Consider the following 12,613-nt stretch of genomic DNA (forward strand, 5'->3'; position numbering starts at 1 on the left):
CCGCCAGGCAGGAAGCCCAATGCAGGGCTCAATCCCAGCACCCTGGGATCATGACCTGAGCCGAAGGCAGACGCTTAAGGACTGAGACGCCCAGGTGTCCCAAACAGTATCTCTTTATAATAGAATTACATCAAAGAATTACAGCTTCAAAATTCCCTGGCTCTTTAAGAAAAATTACGTTATATAAGCCAGAAATCAGGCTTAAATTCCGGTTGGAAACAATAATTACAATTAAATTACAAAAACAATTTTAGGAAGTTATAGGAAAACAATACTTCTTTTAATTAGCATAAAAATTATTCTCCAAGCTTTGAGCAGCCAAAGGAAGAAAGGCAGGTAGGAAAGACAATCACACATACTCTAAATCACTTACACAGCCTCAGTTCTAGACTGTTCCTCTGACCAGTTTTCCTTCCTATGACACACAATTAGAAGCATCAGGAAAGCGGAATGGAGCAAAAATTCCAGAAGCACTCACTAACAATAAAGGGATAATAAAACAGGCCCAATTTATTTGAATTTTTCTGAATTTTTGCCCAATTGCTTAACTTTGATCTTGTGCAATTGAACTTGCCCTCAGAGACTCCCTGGACTATTAGGAGCCTAAGGAGAAGATTAATTCTCAAACTGACCTTTCAGCAAAATGAATAAACAGGAATGAAATAATACTAGTTTTTGGTTGGTTTGTTTTTGTAATATTCCTTTTCTATAGAAAAGAGCCAGGATTATATTCCTAAAACAGAAGTCAGTTCATGTCATTTCCTCTACTTAAAAACCTTCCATTGGTTTCCGCAGCCTCAGAACATAACCTAAAAATTCAAGGGCCTCCACAATCCAACCTCCTTCCCCAGCCTCCATTTTCACTGACCAGCTTCAAGCCTTCTTCTCTACCAAGCACCCTCTTACTGCACCAAACACTCTACTCCTGGAAGCTCAATCTTCCTTCTCAACCTATTACAAGTCCGTATCTTTCAAGGACAAGATCAAATATCACCATGAAGCAGGAAACGTTAAGTCACACGTTCCTTAATGTGCCCCTTTCTGAGCCACAAGTGATACCTTCTTTCTCTTTGCTCCTTAAAAATGTTGTGATTCATTTTCCTACTTATTCCATCTGCCCTATGCTGCAGCCAGTAGTTCACTTAACTCTCATACACTGATACAGTATTCAGTACATGCTTATCACAAGTGAAAATAGAATTTAACCCAGAAATTCAGTCTTTTAAATTCAATATTCACACAATTTGCGATACAGCAGCAAATTTACAACAGCAACAAGCAGTCTGTTTAAAAGATCATCTTTTCCGGGGCGCCTGGGTGGCTCAGATGGTTAAGCGTCTGCCTTCGGCTCAGGTCATGATCCCAGGGTCCTGGGATCGAGTCCCGCATCAGGCTCCCTGCTCCTTGGGAGCCTGCTTCTCTCTCTCTCTCTCTCTCTCTCTCTCCCCCTCTCATGAATAAATAAATAAAATCTTTAAAAAAAAAAAAAGATCATCTTTTCCAATGAATTATGGCTTAAAAAATTAATTATAACTTAAAGAATGAATGGGTCCCCAAAAGTAAATATCTGTAGCTAGTAAGCCCATTTTCAGATGCTATGAAAACTTCGTTATTATAAGTTCTGCATTTCTCAGGCCAATAATTTTCACGAGGACCAAGCAGATTTTAGGACCCAATACTCTGTCACTGGCCATGGCTATACCGATAAAATGCCCCCCCCTCCCCCGCAAAAGGTAAGAATTTATTTTTCTGTGTGTATGAATTACCTGTCTATTCTTGGTCTTTGGCTCTATGAATAAAAATCAGCCATGAGCCAAGCTGTGAAAGCTCAAAATGAATCACATGTTGGAAAGGCTTCTTTCTGCATTCTAACCCAATGCCAAGAATCAGACTGCACAGAGTCTCCTGACAGGTCAGATTTTCAATCTCAAATGGGGTTAAACTAGCTCACCCAAACTCTCCAACTGTTTTCTTTTAACCATTTTATACTAAAGTAAGTTTTAATATACAATTTTGGATTTATTAGACACATGTCCTCCTGTCACTGCAATTAATAAATCAAGGATCCTCCTTTTAACTGGTAACATGATTTTATTCATAAACCAAGAGGTGCATCAAGAGACAACAGCTCCTAGGGGCAGCTGGCTGGCTCAGTCGGTAAAGCAGGTGACTCAGGGTCATGAGTTCAAACCCTACACTGGGCATAGAGCTTAAAAAATAAAAATAAATTAAAAAGAGACAACAGCTCCTATGGTATAAAATAAACGATTCTAAATGAAAGTGATTTTTTTTTCTATTTTCTTCCAAAGTCTGGATAGTTAATACTAAACTCTACCCAGTAAGTCAGTTCATTCTAATATCTGAAGCTATGTCTCATAATTTTATTTTAGCAGATCTGGGAATTCCGCCACTCAAATCCCACATTCCACTGAAGCTCTTCTATTGTCAAAGTGGATGACAGACAACACCTTCTCCTGGAATTGTCCAGGCTAAAATGAACTCAGCTCAGCTATAGTGTAGAAATGGTAAGTAGTTAATTCAAATTTGGTATGAGTTGAGTCCCTGCCCTTAAAGAGACAGCATGACAAAAAAAAAAGAAAGAAAGAAAAAGAAAAAAAAAAATTGGTATGAACCAAGGTTCCCTCCTTCTGAAACCTCCCCATGACCACACCTCTGCAGCTACCGGCCTAGGAGGTAGCTCATTATCTGGGCAAGAATGCAGGTCAGACTTTTCCATCCATGTGTCAACAATGTGTCAATCTTGCCACATGATAAACAGATACAGAAAGTACTTTTCATTTAAATGACAATACAAGTATTCCAGACTCTCACAAGGGTTAAATAATGAGTCTTTGCTGGTAAATTCAGGTTTATCTTTATATAAAGTTACATATCTGAGCCATATTAGTCATATCCTTCATAAAAAAGACTGATTATGGTTTAGTGTTGTATTTTCAGTTTGGAAAGCAGGTGGATGACTTTTTTTAAAAAGTTCTTTGAAGAACATCTTTTCCTTTTACCTGTTGAAAACACTTAGTGTGTACATCCTTGTATCAGGATGTCTAACACTTTTCTCTTACAGTTTTAGAATTTATTAAAAAAAAAAAGTTTCTCTTGATGAACCATTATATATATGTATATGTATATTTTCTTTCCCTGTTTACTTTGACTTCTAAAAGTTTCAAAACTAAATTATAATAACCACATTACACAAATTGCTGTAATTTATTTATTTAGTTTTTCCTCCTGTTACACAGAGTTTTCTTTCTTATCTATACTTTAGCAGCCCCTCTTATATTTATGCTATTTGTGGGAGGCTGCTTAAAACCTTTTTAGAAGCAGTAAGTGGTAGAAATTATAAACCAAAAAAAGTTCCTGTAATAAACCTATTCTGCTATTTAACATCAGAAATATGTCAAAATTCTAGTTCCTAAAAACAAAAGACTTTAAAAATTATACAAAAATTTGTGTTGAATGAATTTGATAACTGTGAGTGGCCAGAAAAGCAGGCCAAGATCTGAAACCAGATCCACCAAGCAGAAGCGACAAAAGTTCAATGAAGGAGGGAGTGTGAAGTAAGCAATACTTCCAGTGCAGCAAAGGCATGAAGTGTGTCTCCTGGTTTCAGCAATAACAGGCTGGAAACCAGAGCAAGAGCAGGTGCCCATGAAGTGAGGGCCACTGAAGCCAGTCTATGGTGGGCTGGGGAGTAATTAGGAGGCCAGGAAGTGGAAATACAAGCATCCTCCTTGCTTCCAGAACTTGGCTGTGAGGGGCAGGAGAGCGACAGCTAGGAGGGAACAGGAATGAAGGAAGGATTTTTCTCCCCCACTTCCCCGTTTTTATTAGGAGAGATCTGCATGTTTCTATACTTTATTCAACAGCTATTTATTAGGTACCTACCACGTGATAGGCAGTTCCAGGAGTCTGGGATAAATCAATGAATGAAACAGATAAACATCCCTGCCATGGAGAAGCTTACATTCTAATCCTAGGAGGGCAAGTGGGGACATTAATTTCTACAGAATGCTATGTGATAATAAGCATTACAGGGAGAGAAAGTACAGCAAAGGCAGGTGGCTCAGGGGTATGGTGGGGAGGAACTCTGTGCACGTGCATAAATGAGGTTATGGTAGGCCTGCTGAGGTGGTGAGGTTTAAGCAAAGATTTGAAAGACATGAAGGAGTTGGCCAAGCAGCCTCCAGGGGAAGAGTGTTCTAGGTAGAAGAGTCAGAGCAAAGGCCCTAAGGTGGGACTGTAGGGAAACAGTGGAAGGGGAAAAGAGTAACCAATACAGCAAGTCCCTAAAGATTACAAGGTGATGACATCCAGAACACAAGCCAAGGGATTAGCTGAAGTCTGGGAGAGAAACCTTTTCTCTATGACTGGAGGAAAGGTAAGAAAGAAGGCAGAGAATTCTTTCAGTAGAGAAAGAGGAAGCGTGAGGCGGGGGGAGGGGGGGGCGGCGGGGTAGTTCATGCCTTTTTTTCCCTATGAGGTGGTAGGTAAGGTTTTTTTTTTGTTTTGTTTTGTTTTGCGAGAGAGAGAGAGAGAGAATGAGAGAGCACGAGAGGGAGGAGGGTCAGAGGGAGAAGCAGACTCCCCGCTGAGCAGGGAGCCCGATGTGGGACTCGATCCCGGGACTCCAGGATCATGACCTGAGCCGAAGGCAGTCGCTTAACCAACTGAGCCACCCAGGCACCCGGTAGGTAAGGTTTTAAGCCAAGCATGGGGCAGTGGGGAGGCTTGAGTAAAGCAGTCAAAATTTTAGAAGTCACTGTGGAGAACAGTGGAGGGAAATGAACAGAATTAGAATTACTTCAACAGACACCAAAGACAGATTCAGAGGAGACCTAAGATTACACATTAATTGTGGCACTAACCCCCAGCACTGTGTGAGATTTCTCCATGGCAGGCTAAATATAGAAGGTATGGGTGGTAGGAAGGATGTAAGACTGGCATCTGCATAATGGGTCTTGCAGAATAATAAAGAATTAAAGACTGCAAGTGCTGGTAAGAAAAGAGCTGAGGCAGTGCACCCCAGAAGTCACAGAGCTGAAGCAGTGCTCCCCAGAAGTTAAGTGTACTAAAGGAAGACAAAAAAGTAAAATCTGGAAGAGGCTGATTGACCAGGAGACGATGTGGAAGAGCATACAGAAGGAGACTACAAAAATGAGAGCTGTAAATGATCAGAGCTTCAGATCTGAAGGACAATCTGACATTAAGACAGATCTGAAGGTGATGACAAGGTAGAAGATGGGGCCACAATACTGAGTTACCGGAACAGCATGAAGCTAACGTTTGCTTGAGCTGAAGTCAGAAAAATTTTATGGTTAAAGGTAGTTACAGAAGAAGTACAGTACAGTGGCTATGTACTTATTTCTAGTGACCTTGGGGGAAGTCACTTAACCTCTGTTTCTTCATCTGTAAAATAGGGGGTAACAGTATCTATTTCATATGGTTGTTACAAGGATTAAACTAGTGAACAATGTAAACTGCTTGGAAAAGAGCCTAGTACATAGAAAGGGCTCAATATGAGTGAGCTATTTTGTCATTATTGTTGTTGTTATTGTTTATAGTCACTGACATCTGTCAGGATGATGTCAGAAATTCAGACAGAGGAAGAATTAAGCCAAGTATCAAAGACATCACACAGAGCAATGGTAGAGGATGGTATAGTTGAATGATACACTTTGGAATAAACAATGTGATATTAAATATAAAAAAAATTTCTTTAATCCATCAGACATTTACAATCTTGTGACTTCAAACACATATACAAACAACGACAAAGCAATCATAAAAGTACCGACTGAGCATTAGGTAAGTATTATATGGCAATACAAAAGGGAAAAGGCTCTGACTATAAAAACCATGGAAACTACCACAGTATGGACTAAATTGTACTAAACCATTAAATTGTACTAAAACGGAAAAGACCTAGGGTTAACTCTATCTTACCATGTCTGTATACAAATGGTAAAGTGTACATTCCTTGAGAGTAAAGAACTAAATCTCTATATGTACTGTCAATAAACTGGTAATGAACGTCATAAAAGTGAGCGTAAATGAATCACTGGGCCATTAACCAAAAAGTCCACCTCAAAGAGAAGTCCCAGGACCCTTCTGTACTTCTTGTCACAGTCACATCTGCTTCATTTATCTTCTATTCTAATGAGCTGCACAAAGAAAAGTTCTGAAAGTATGTGTATTTATCCCCAGACTTCTGGGGTGCACTGCTATTCAAACTTTTATGAACTCCAGAAATTCATCAGTTTGTTCCAACAAGGCCATCTTTCAAAGAGAACGACATGAAGTAGACAGACTATACCTTTCACTTCAGAGCCTTGTAAAATTATATCAGTTTACAAGATCAAAAGGATATGCTTCACTCCTGGAAAAGACCTGCTGTGATTAGCAGCCCGGGAAGGGGTTTACAAACCAGAAGGCAGGGGCCCAGTGTTGTCCTTTACTTTATACACAGAACAAGACCATGGCAGGGAAGTGGGCTAGAAAACTTTGGCCTGGGAGAGACTATTGGCACTCTTCTTGAGAGTTTATTCCCTGAACAAATTCAAAGTGGGAAAGAGAAAAAAGGAAAGCTGCATTCATATCTGGTCTTAGAAGGAAAAATGGTCTGTTTAAAGCCTTCGAAGCTGTACTTAATTGGATAAATTTTGGAAAAACATTCATCAAAACAGAGCTGCACAGATTCATAAAATTCTGCCACCAAATCAGGTTCACAATAAGGTCTCATTTTATCAAACGCTAAAAATTATATTTAAACACAATTCTTCAGATCGTTTTTTGCTAGTAAAGTAACTGTAAAAATTTAAAACTTAGAAATAGTTCTTAATTGGGGCATGGAATTTTAAAACAGACATTCTGTATTTCTCTCATGCTAAAGTAATACAAAAAGCACTGGTTTCCATTGACACCACTTTTTATTCAACTAAGTTTTTGTGTGTGTGTTTTTTTTAAGATTTTATTTATTATTTGACAGAGAGAGAGACAGCGAGAGAGGGAACACAAGCAGGGGGAGTGTGAGAGGGAGAAGCAGGCTTCCCGCTGAGCAGGGAGCCCGATGCGGGGCTCGATCCCAGGACCCTGGGATCATGACCTGAGCCGAAGGCAGTCGCTTAACCGACTGAGCCACCCAGGCGCCCTCAACTAAGTTTTAAAAGGAAAGCTTAATGATAAAAATACCAAAATAAAGCATTAAGACTTTTCTTAGAAAACCCTAACTGAAAATTTTTAGATAGTTCAACTTAAGAAGTCACAGGAATTTGTTCATTAAGAAATGAAGTTTGAAAGCAAAAGGCACAAAGACAGGCATGCCACTCTCCTCAAGCATGTAGGAGAAGCCAGATTTACAAGCTCACACTGAATTCAGTTATTGATCATTTCCAGATCTGCTTTACAATCCCAAGGTGTGTGCAATCCTCATACTCCATCCTCACACGGTACGTTTAACTCCACCTGCCTCATAATCCAACAGCCACACCAAGTTAATTAGAAAGCACCACCTCACTTAAGAGAACACGAGCTAAGATTTTATTATGACTAAGCTAAGCTGACAAAATGCCAGCCTTTAAATAAAATATCCACCATGATATCACTTAAGAGCTATTCAGACCCAATCACCACACTTTCATGGGGCTCAGACAGACCCATCTATGACACAAAGCAACACACTCAGTGTCGGCAGAACAGCTGCCTAGAACAGTAAGAGATATGTGAGCAAGGGATCTGTTGACAATCTAATTTCAGCTACCTCCAGATTCCACAAAGATGACAACCTGCATCCTCAGAAATACTGCTGCATGCCTTCCCACTGTCAGAATATGCCCGGTTACTAAATCTCTGCATGGTGAGCTACTCTGAAAACCTACCCATCCAGTGCGATAGACTCACTCGAAGCCTCCGTACTGGTAAACGGGCCTTAGCAGTCCTCAGATCTGCCTGTGTACATGTAAGGTATCATCATCAGGCCTCCACGTCCATAGCACTGGCCGTAAAAGATGAATAGAGAAACACAGTATTCTCCCCAACAAGAATGGAAGCTTGAAGGCACTTGAGCACAGAAGCTCATTTAGCAATTCACCAAGGAGAAAAAGTGCTTCGCGAGTTCAATTCTGGGTTTAGGGCCGGAATGTGTCGTGTTGCATGAACAATGACGAGCTTGCTCCAGCAGGCTCCCAACCCCCACAACTTGGCTTCTGGCGCGGCCAGTCACCCTGAAAGCTGCCAGGGCTGTCACTCGGTGCCTTCCAGCAACCGGACTTGGCTACTAAAGGATTTGTCAGATCATCCTCCCAATATGGCTGCCAGAGTGATCCCGGGCTGCCGAACGCCGAGACCACACCAGCCTTCCTCGCGCCTGGCCAGCATCCCACACGCCCCCTCCCTTTCCATCGCGCTCCTCTCCCCGCTCCTCGCGCCATCGGCTTCCCCTCCGCCACGCCAAGCCCCTTCCTACCTTCATCTGGCCAGAGGGCATAACCGCATTCCCAGGCTCAGCTCCGACGCCAACCGTAATGGGGGAGAGGGGATGGGGGAAGCGAGAACCGGGGGCTTCAAAGCGGCGCGGCGCCCGCTCCACAGAGCTGCAGGGTGCGCAGAGAGCGCAGGCAGCCGACAACGGCGGGCCGGCTGACCGCTGGGCACAGCCCCAGTCCGGCCGCTCAGGGGAAGCCGAGGGCTGCTGCGGGGCACGGCGGGCGACCCAGCAGGCCGCTGGACCCGAGGTCGGGGCTCGCCGGCCCGGAGGGCGCCCCGCCCCGCCCCACCCCGTGCCCCGGTGGGGCGGCGCGGCTCCCGCCCGGCCCCGCGCTTCCTCCGCTCGGACCCCGCCCGGCCCCGGCCCGGCCTCCCCTCCCCCCGCAGGCCCCCTCCCCAGCCCCGGCGGCCGCGGCGCCAACCGCCGCCCGCCCCCAGCCTTACCTCAGCCGCGCTGCGGACCGACGGGCGACTGGCGGGCCGGGTCAGCAGGCGCCGCGACGCGCGGGGGCGCGGGGGGCCCGGCACCGACGCTCCTCAGCGCGAGCAGCGGCTGCCGCGAGCCGCAGGGCGCCGCTCCGCAGCCCCATCACGCAGCGGCCCGGCCCCGCATCGAGGGCCGTGGCGCGGGGAGGGCGGGAGCACTGGCAGCCGGGGCGCGGCGACGCGCCGGCGGTGGCAGCTGCTGCGGACGGGGAGCGCCTCGGCCTCGCGCCGGCGCCTCCCAAAGCTGCCGCCGTCTGACGGCCCCGCGTCGCTCCTCGCGAAGCTCCGCCCGCAGCCGCCCGCGCCGGACACCGCCCCGAGCCGGGCCGCCGCGCGTCACCTCGGCCCGCCCCGACGTCCGCGATTGACGCGGGAGCCGGCCAATCGGGGCTTAGAGCTCGCGCGGCCGGCCAATCGCAGGGCGAGCCAGAGAGGGGATGGGGCGAGGAGCTGAGGAGATGCCCGGGCGCCTCCTGGTGGCCGGGACGCGCGCGCGGGTGCGGGGCTGCGGGGCTGCGGGGTTGGGGAGGCCGGCGCCCAGAGTCCCCCGCACGGGTGACCCGCGGAGGACGTCATTCGGCAGCGGTCGCGCCTGGCCCACCTGATGATCCGCCTTGTAAGGAAACAAAGCTTGGCCAAGCGGGGCGGGGCTGGACAGTGAGGGCCAGGCGCCTGCGGAGGGGCTGAGATGAATACGGGAGGCGGCCGAGTGTGGAGTCATTGTGCGTTTGGAAAGCTGCTCGCTCGCCGAAGCCGCCAAACACGGCGCAGTCGGAATTGAAACACGCAAAGGGATGAGTGTATTATCCCGCAGCAAGCTTCCCGGCCTATTCTTACCGAGCCCGATCACAACACCTCCCACACGCCACCTTCGGAGAAAAGGCGGAATGAGTAATGGAAAAGCATGACTTAGTGGGCATTCAACTTGTCTCCTTGGGAGACCGGGCAAGGGCCGTGAGTAAAAGAACAAAACGCTTTGTATCGTCCCTGAGCTAATGACCCGAGCTCCCCTCCGGGAGATGCCCTTGAAGGAGGGTTGTTGGAATTCAGCAACCCGGACAACACGATCACTCTAGTAGCGATTTTCTGAAAATCAGATTTAGATTCAGCTCAAAAGGAAGAGCCCACGACTGTTCATGAGTGGTCCAATTCAGTACCTAATGAAATAAAATACTCACGGTATACATGTGCAATTATCATGCCAAGCACCATTATTTTATAAGGTGTGAAATGCTTTTTTATTTACTAACAGAAAGCAAAATTGGATTTCCCCCCTGAATTCAATACAGGTTTGGGTGTTTTACTTATAAGCAGACACTAAAACATCAAAACTAATTTCCTACACTAATGATTTTGGAAAATCTGCCTCCCCACTAAAGTCCTCATACTCTCCATCCAGTCAACATTTATTGAACATTTCTCATTTTATTTAGAATTAAACCCCACCTACCCACAAAAGGATTTGACATAACTTCCGTGGAAGCATACAAGGAATAAAACTGTATAGCATTAACATAGGAGTAAAATTAATAATTAAAAAAAAATAAGAGGCTATATGGTGGGAGATAAAAGCTATATGAATAAGCCCAGTGCATAGAAAGAAAAGTAATATTTAAAAGCAGACTCAGGGAATGTGCTACCACTGAGCACAAAACTCAGCTCTTAGCTTCGTGAAAATCAGAACAAAAGTGAAATTCCAATGGGTTAATGAACAGAAGCTCATCAATTCATCAGTAGACACCAAGTTTTTCCTAGGTTGGGACTCTTTGTATAAGTACTATGATAAGCACCATGGAGAGTTACAAAAACCTGGATGGTAGTTAATATTGTTTTAGCTCTCAATGGAGCTCAATCAGAAAAGAATCTAAAACTGAGTGAAGGGAATGTGGTGGTAATCATCACTGAAATTAAGCAAAAGCATACCAAGAAGGGTCAATAGAGGCAGGTAAGGCTGTTCTAGGTTTCAAGGCCAAAACAGCCAGCTCTGCATAAGCCTTTTGACCCTTTGATAGATGAAGTTACTCTGCAGGGTCATTCAATTTCTCTGTAATCTAAAAGATTACAGATTTTGTACAAAGGCACCATTTAAAAGCTGTCAAGTTCTAGAAAATTGAATTTAGCCATGGCCCCATTGGGTTATCCCTGGAATGCCAGAAAATAACATCAAAAGATCTATTAATGTGATGCACATGCCCACACTACTATAACTAATAAGGTTTCTGGATACAAGATCACCATACAAAAATCAATAGAAATAGCCAATTAGAAAATGTAATTTTAAAAGATCCCATTAAATCATTAAATATGGCAATAAAACTATTAAATATGTAAGGTTAGGTTAGCAAAAGATGATCAAGACCCATATGGGAAAAAAAATTATATAGCTGTATTAAGAAAACACTTAAAGAATACATAAGTATTGTAGCAACATTATCCTAGATCTGTCTCCTAAAGCAAGGGAAACAAAAGTAAAAAACTATTGGGACAACATCAAAATAAAAAGCTTCTGTACAGCAAACAATCAACAAAACTAAAAGACAACCTCTGAATGGGTGAGATATACCTGATGAGGAGTTAGTGTCCAAAATACATGAAGAACTTATACAAAATGGACAGAAGACATGAACAGACATTTCTCCAAAGAAAATATACAGGGGCACCTGGCTGGCTCAGTCGGTGGAGCTTTTGACTCTTGATCTCGGGGTTGTGAGTTCAAGCCCCACACTGAGTGTGGAGATTGCTTAAAAATAAAATCTTCTAAAAAATTTTAGAAAAAAAGACATACAGATGGCCAACAGACACATGAAAAGATGCTTAACATCATTCATCATCAGGGAAATGAAACTCAAAACCACAATGAGATATTACCTCACACCTGTCAGAATGGTTAAAATCAAAAACATGAGAAACAAAAAGTATTGGCAAGGATGTAGAGAAAAAGGAACCCTCATGCAATGTTGGTGGGAATGCAAACTGGTGCAGCCACTGTGGAAGACAGTATGGGGTTTCCCCCCAAAATTAAAAATACAATTACCATATGATCCAGTTATTCCACTACTGGGTATTTACCCAAAGAATACAAAAACACGAATTCAAAAGGATATATGTACCCCTATATTTATTGCAGCATTATTCATAACAGCCAAATTATGGAAGCAGCCCATGTGTCTATCAACTGATGAATGGATAAAGAAAAGGTGGTATGTCTATGTATATATACATATGTATACATATATGTATATATACATACATATACATACATGTGTGTACATATGTATATATACACTGGAATATTACTCAACCATAAAAAAGAGTGAAAGCTTGCCATTTACAAAACCATAGATGGAACTGGAGAATATAATGCTAAGTGACAGAAGTCAGTCAGAGAAAGACAAATCCCATAGGATTTCACTCATGTGGAATTTAAGAAACAAAACAAACAGCAGCACCCGGCTGGCTCAGTCAGTGGAGCATTTAGCCTTGATCTTGGGGTTGTGAGTTCAAGCCCTATGTTTGAGGTAGAGTTTGGAAGGAAGGAAGGAAGGAAGGAAGGAAGGAAGGAAGGAAGGAAGGAAGGGAAGAAAGAAAGAAAGAAAGAAAGAAAGAAAGAAAGAAAGAAAGAAAGAAA

General features: G+C 43.9%; 1 protein-coding gene across 7 annotated transcripts in view; it reads right to left on the reverse strand.

Annotated features, from left to right (window-relative positions):
* Window positions 1-9,310, reverse strand: part of KIF1B (kinesin family member 1B) — a 142,869-nt gene extending 133,559 nt beyond the window's left edge. For 2 of the 7 annotated variants that reach the window (XM_035019821.1, XM_035019819.1), the window contains exon 1: window positions 8,944-9,310. The gene's annotated coding sequence lies outside the window, so the exon portion shown is untranslated. Of the gene's footprint in view, window positions 1-8,479; window positions 8,712-8,943 lie in introns of those variants that run through there. The other 5 variants (XM_035019822.1, XM_035019823.1, XM_035019824.1 and 2 more) reach the window with 4 other exon arrangements.
* Window positions 9,311-12,613: the final 3,303 nt, after the last annotated feature.

Source organism: Mirounga leonina, unplaced genomic scaffold, assembly GCF_011800145.1.
Source record: "Mirounga leonina isolate KUSES-001 unplaced genomic scaffold, KU_Mleo_1.0 Mir_173, whole genome shotgun sequence".
Taxonomy (NCBI): Eukaryota; Metazoa; Chordata; class Mammalia; order Carnivora; family Phocidae; genus Mirounga; species Mirounga leonina.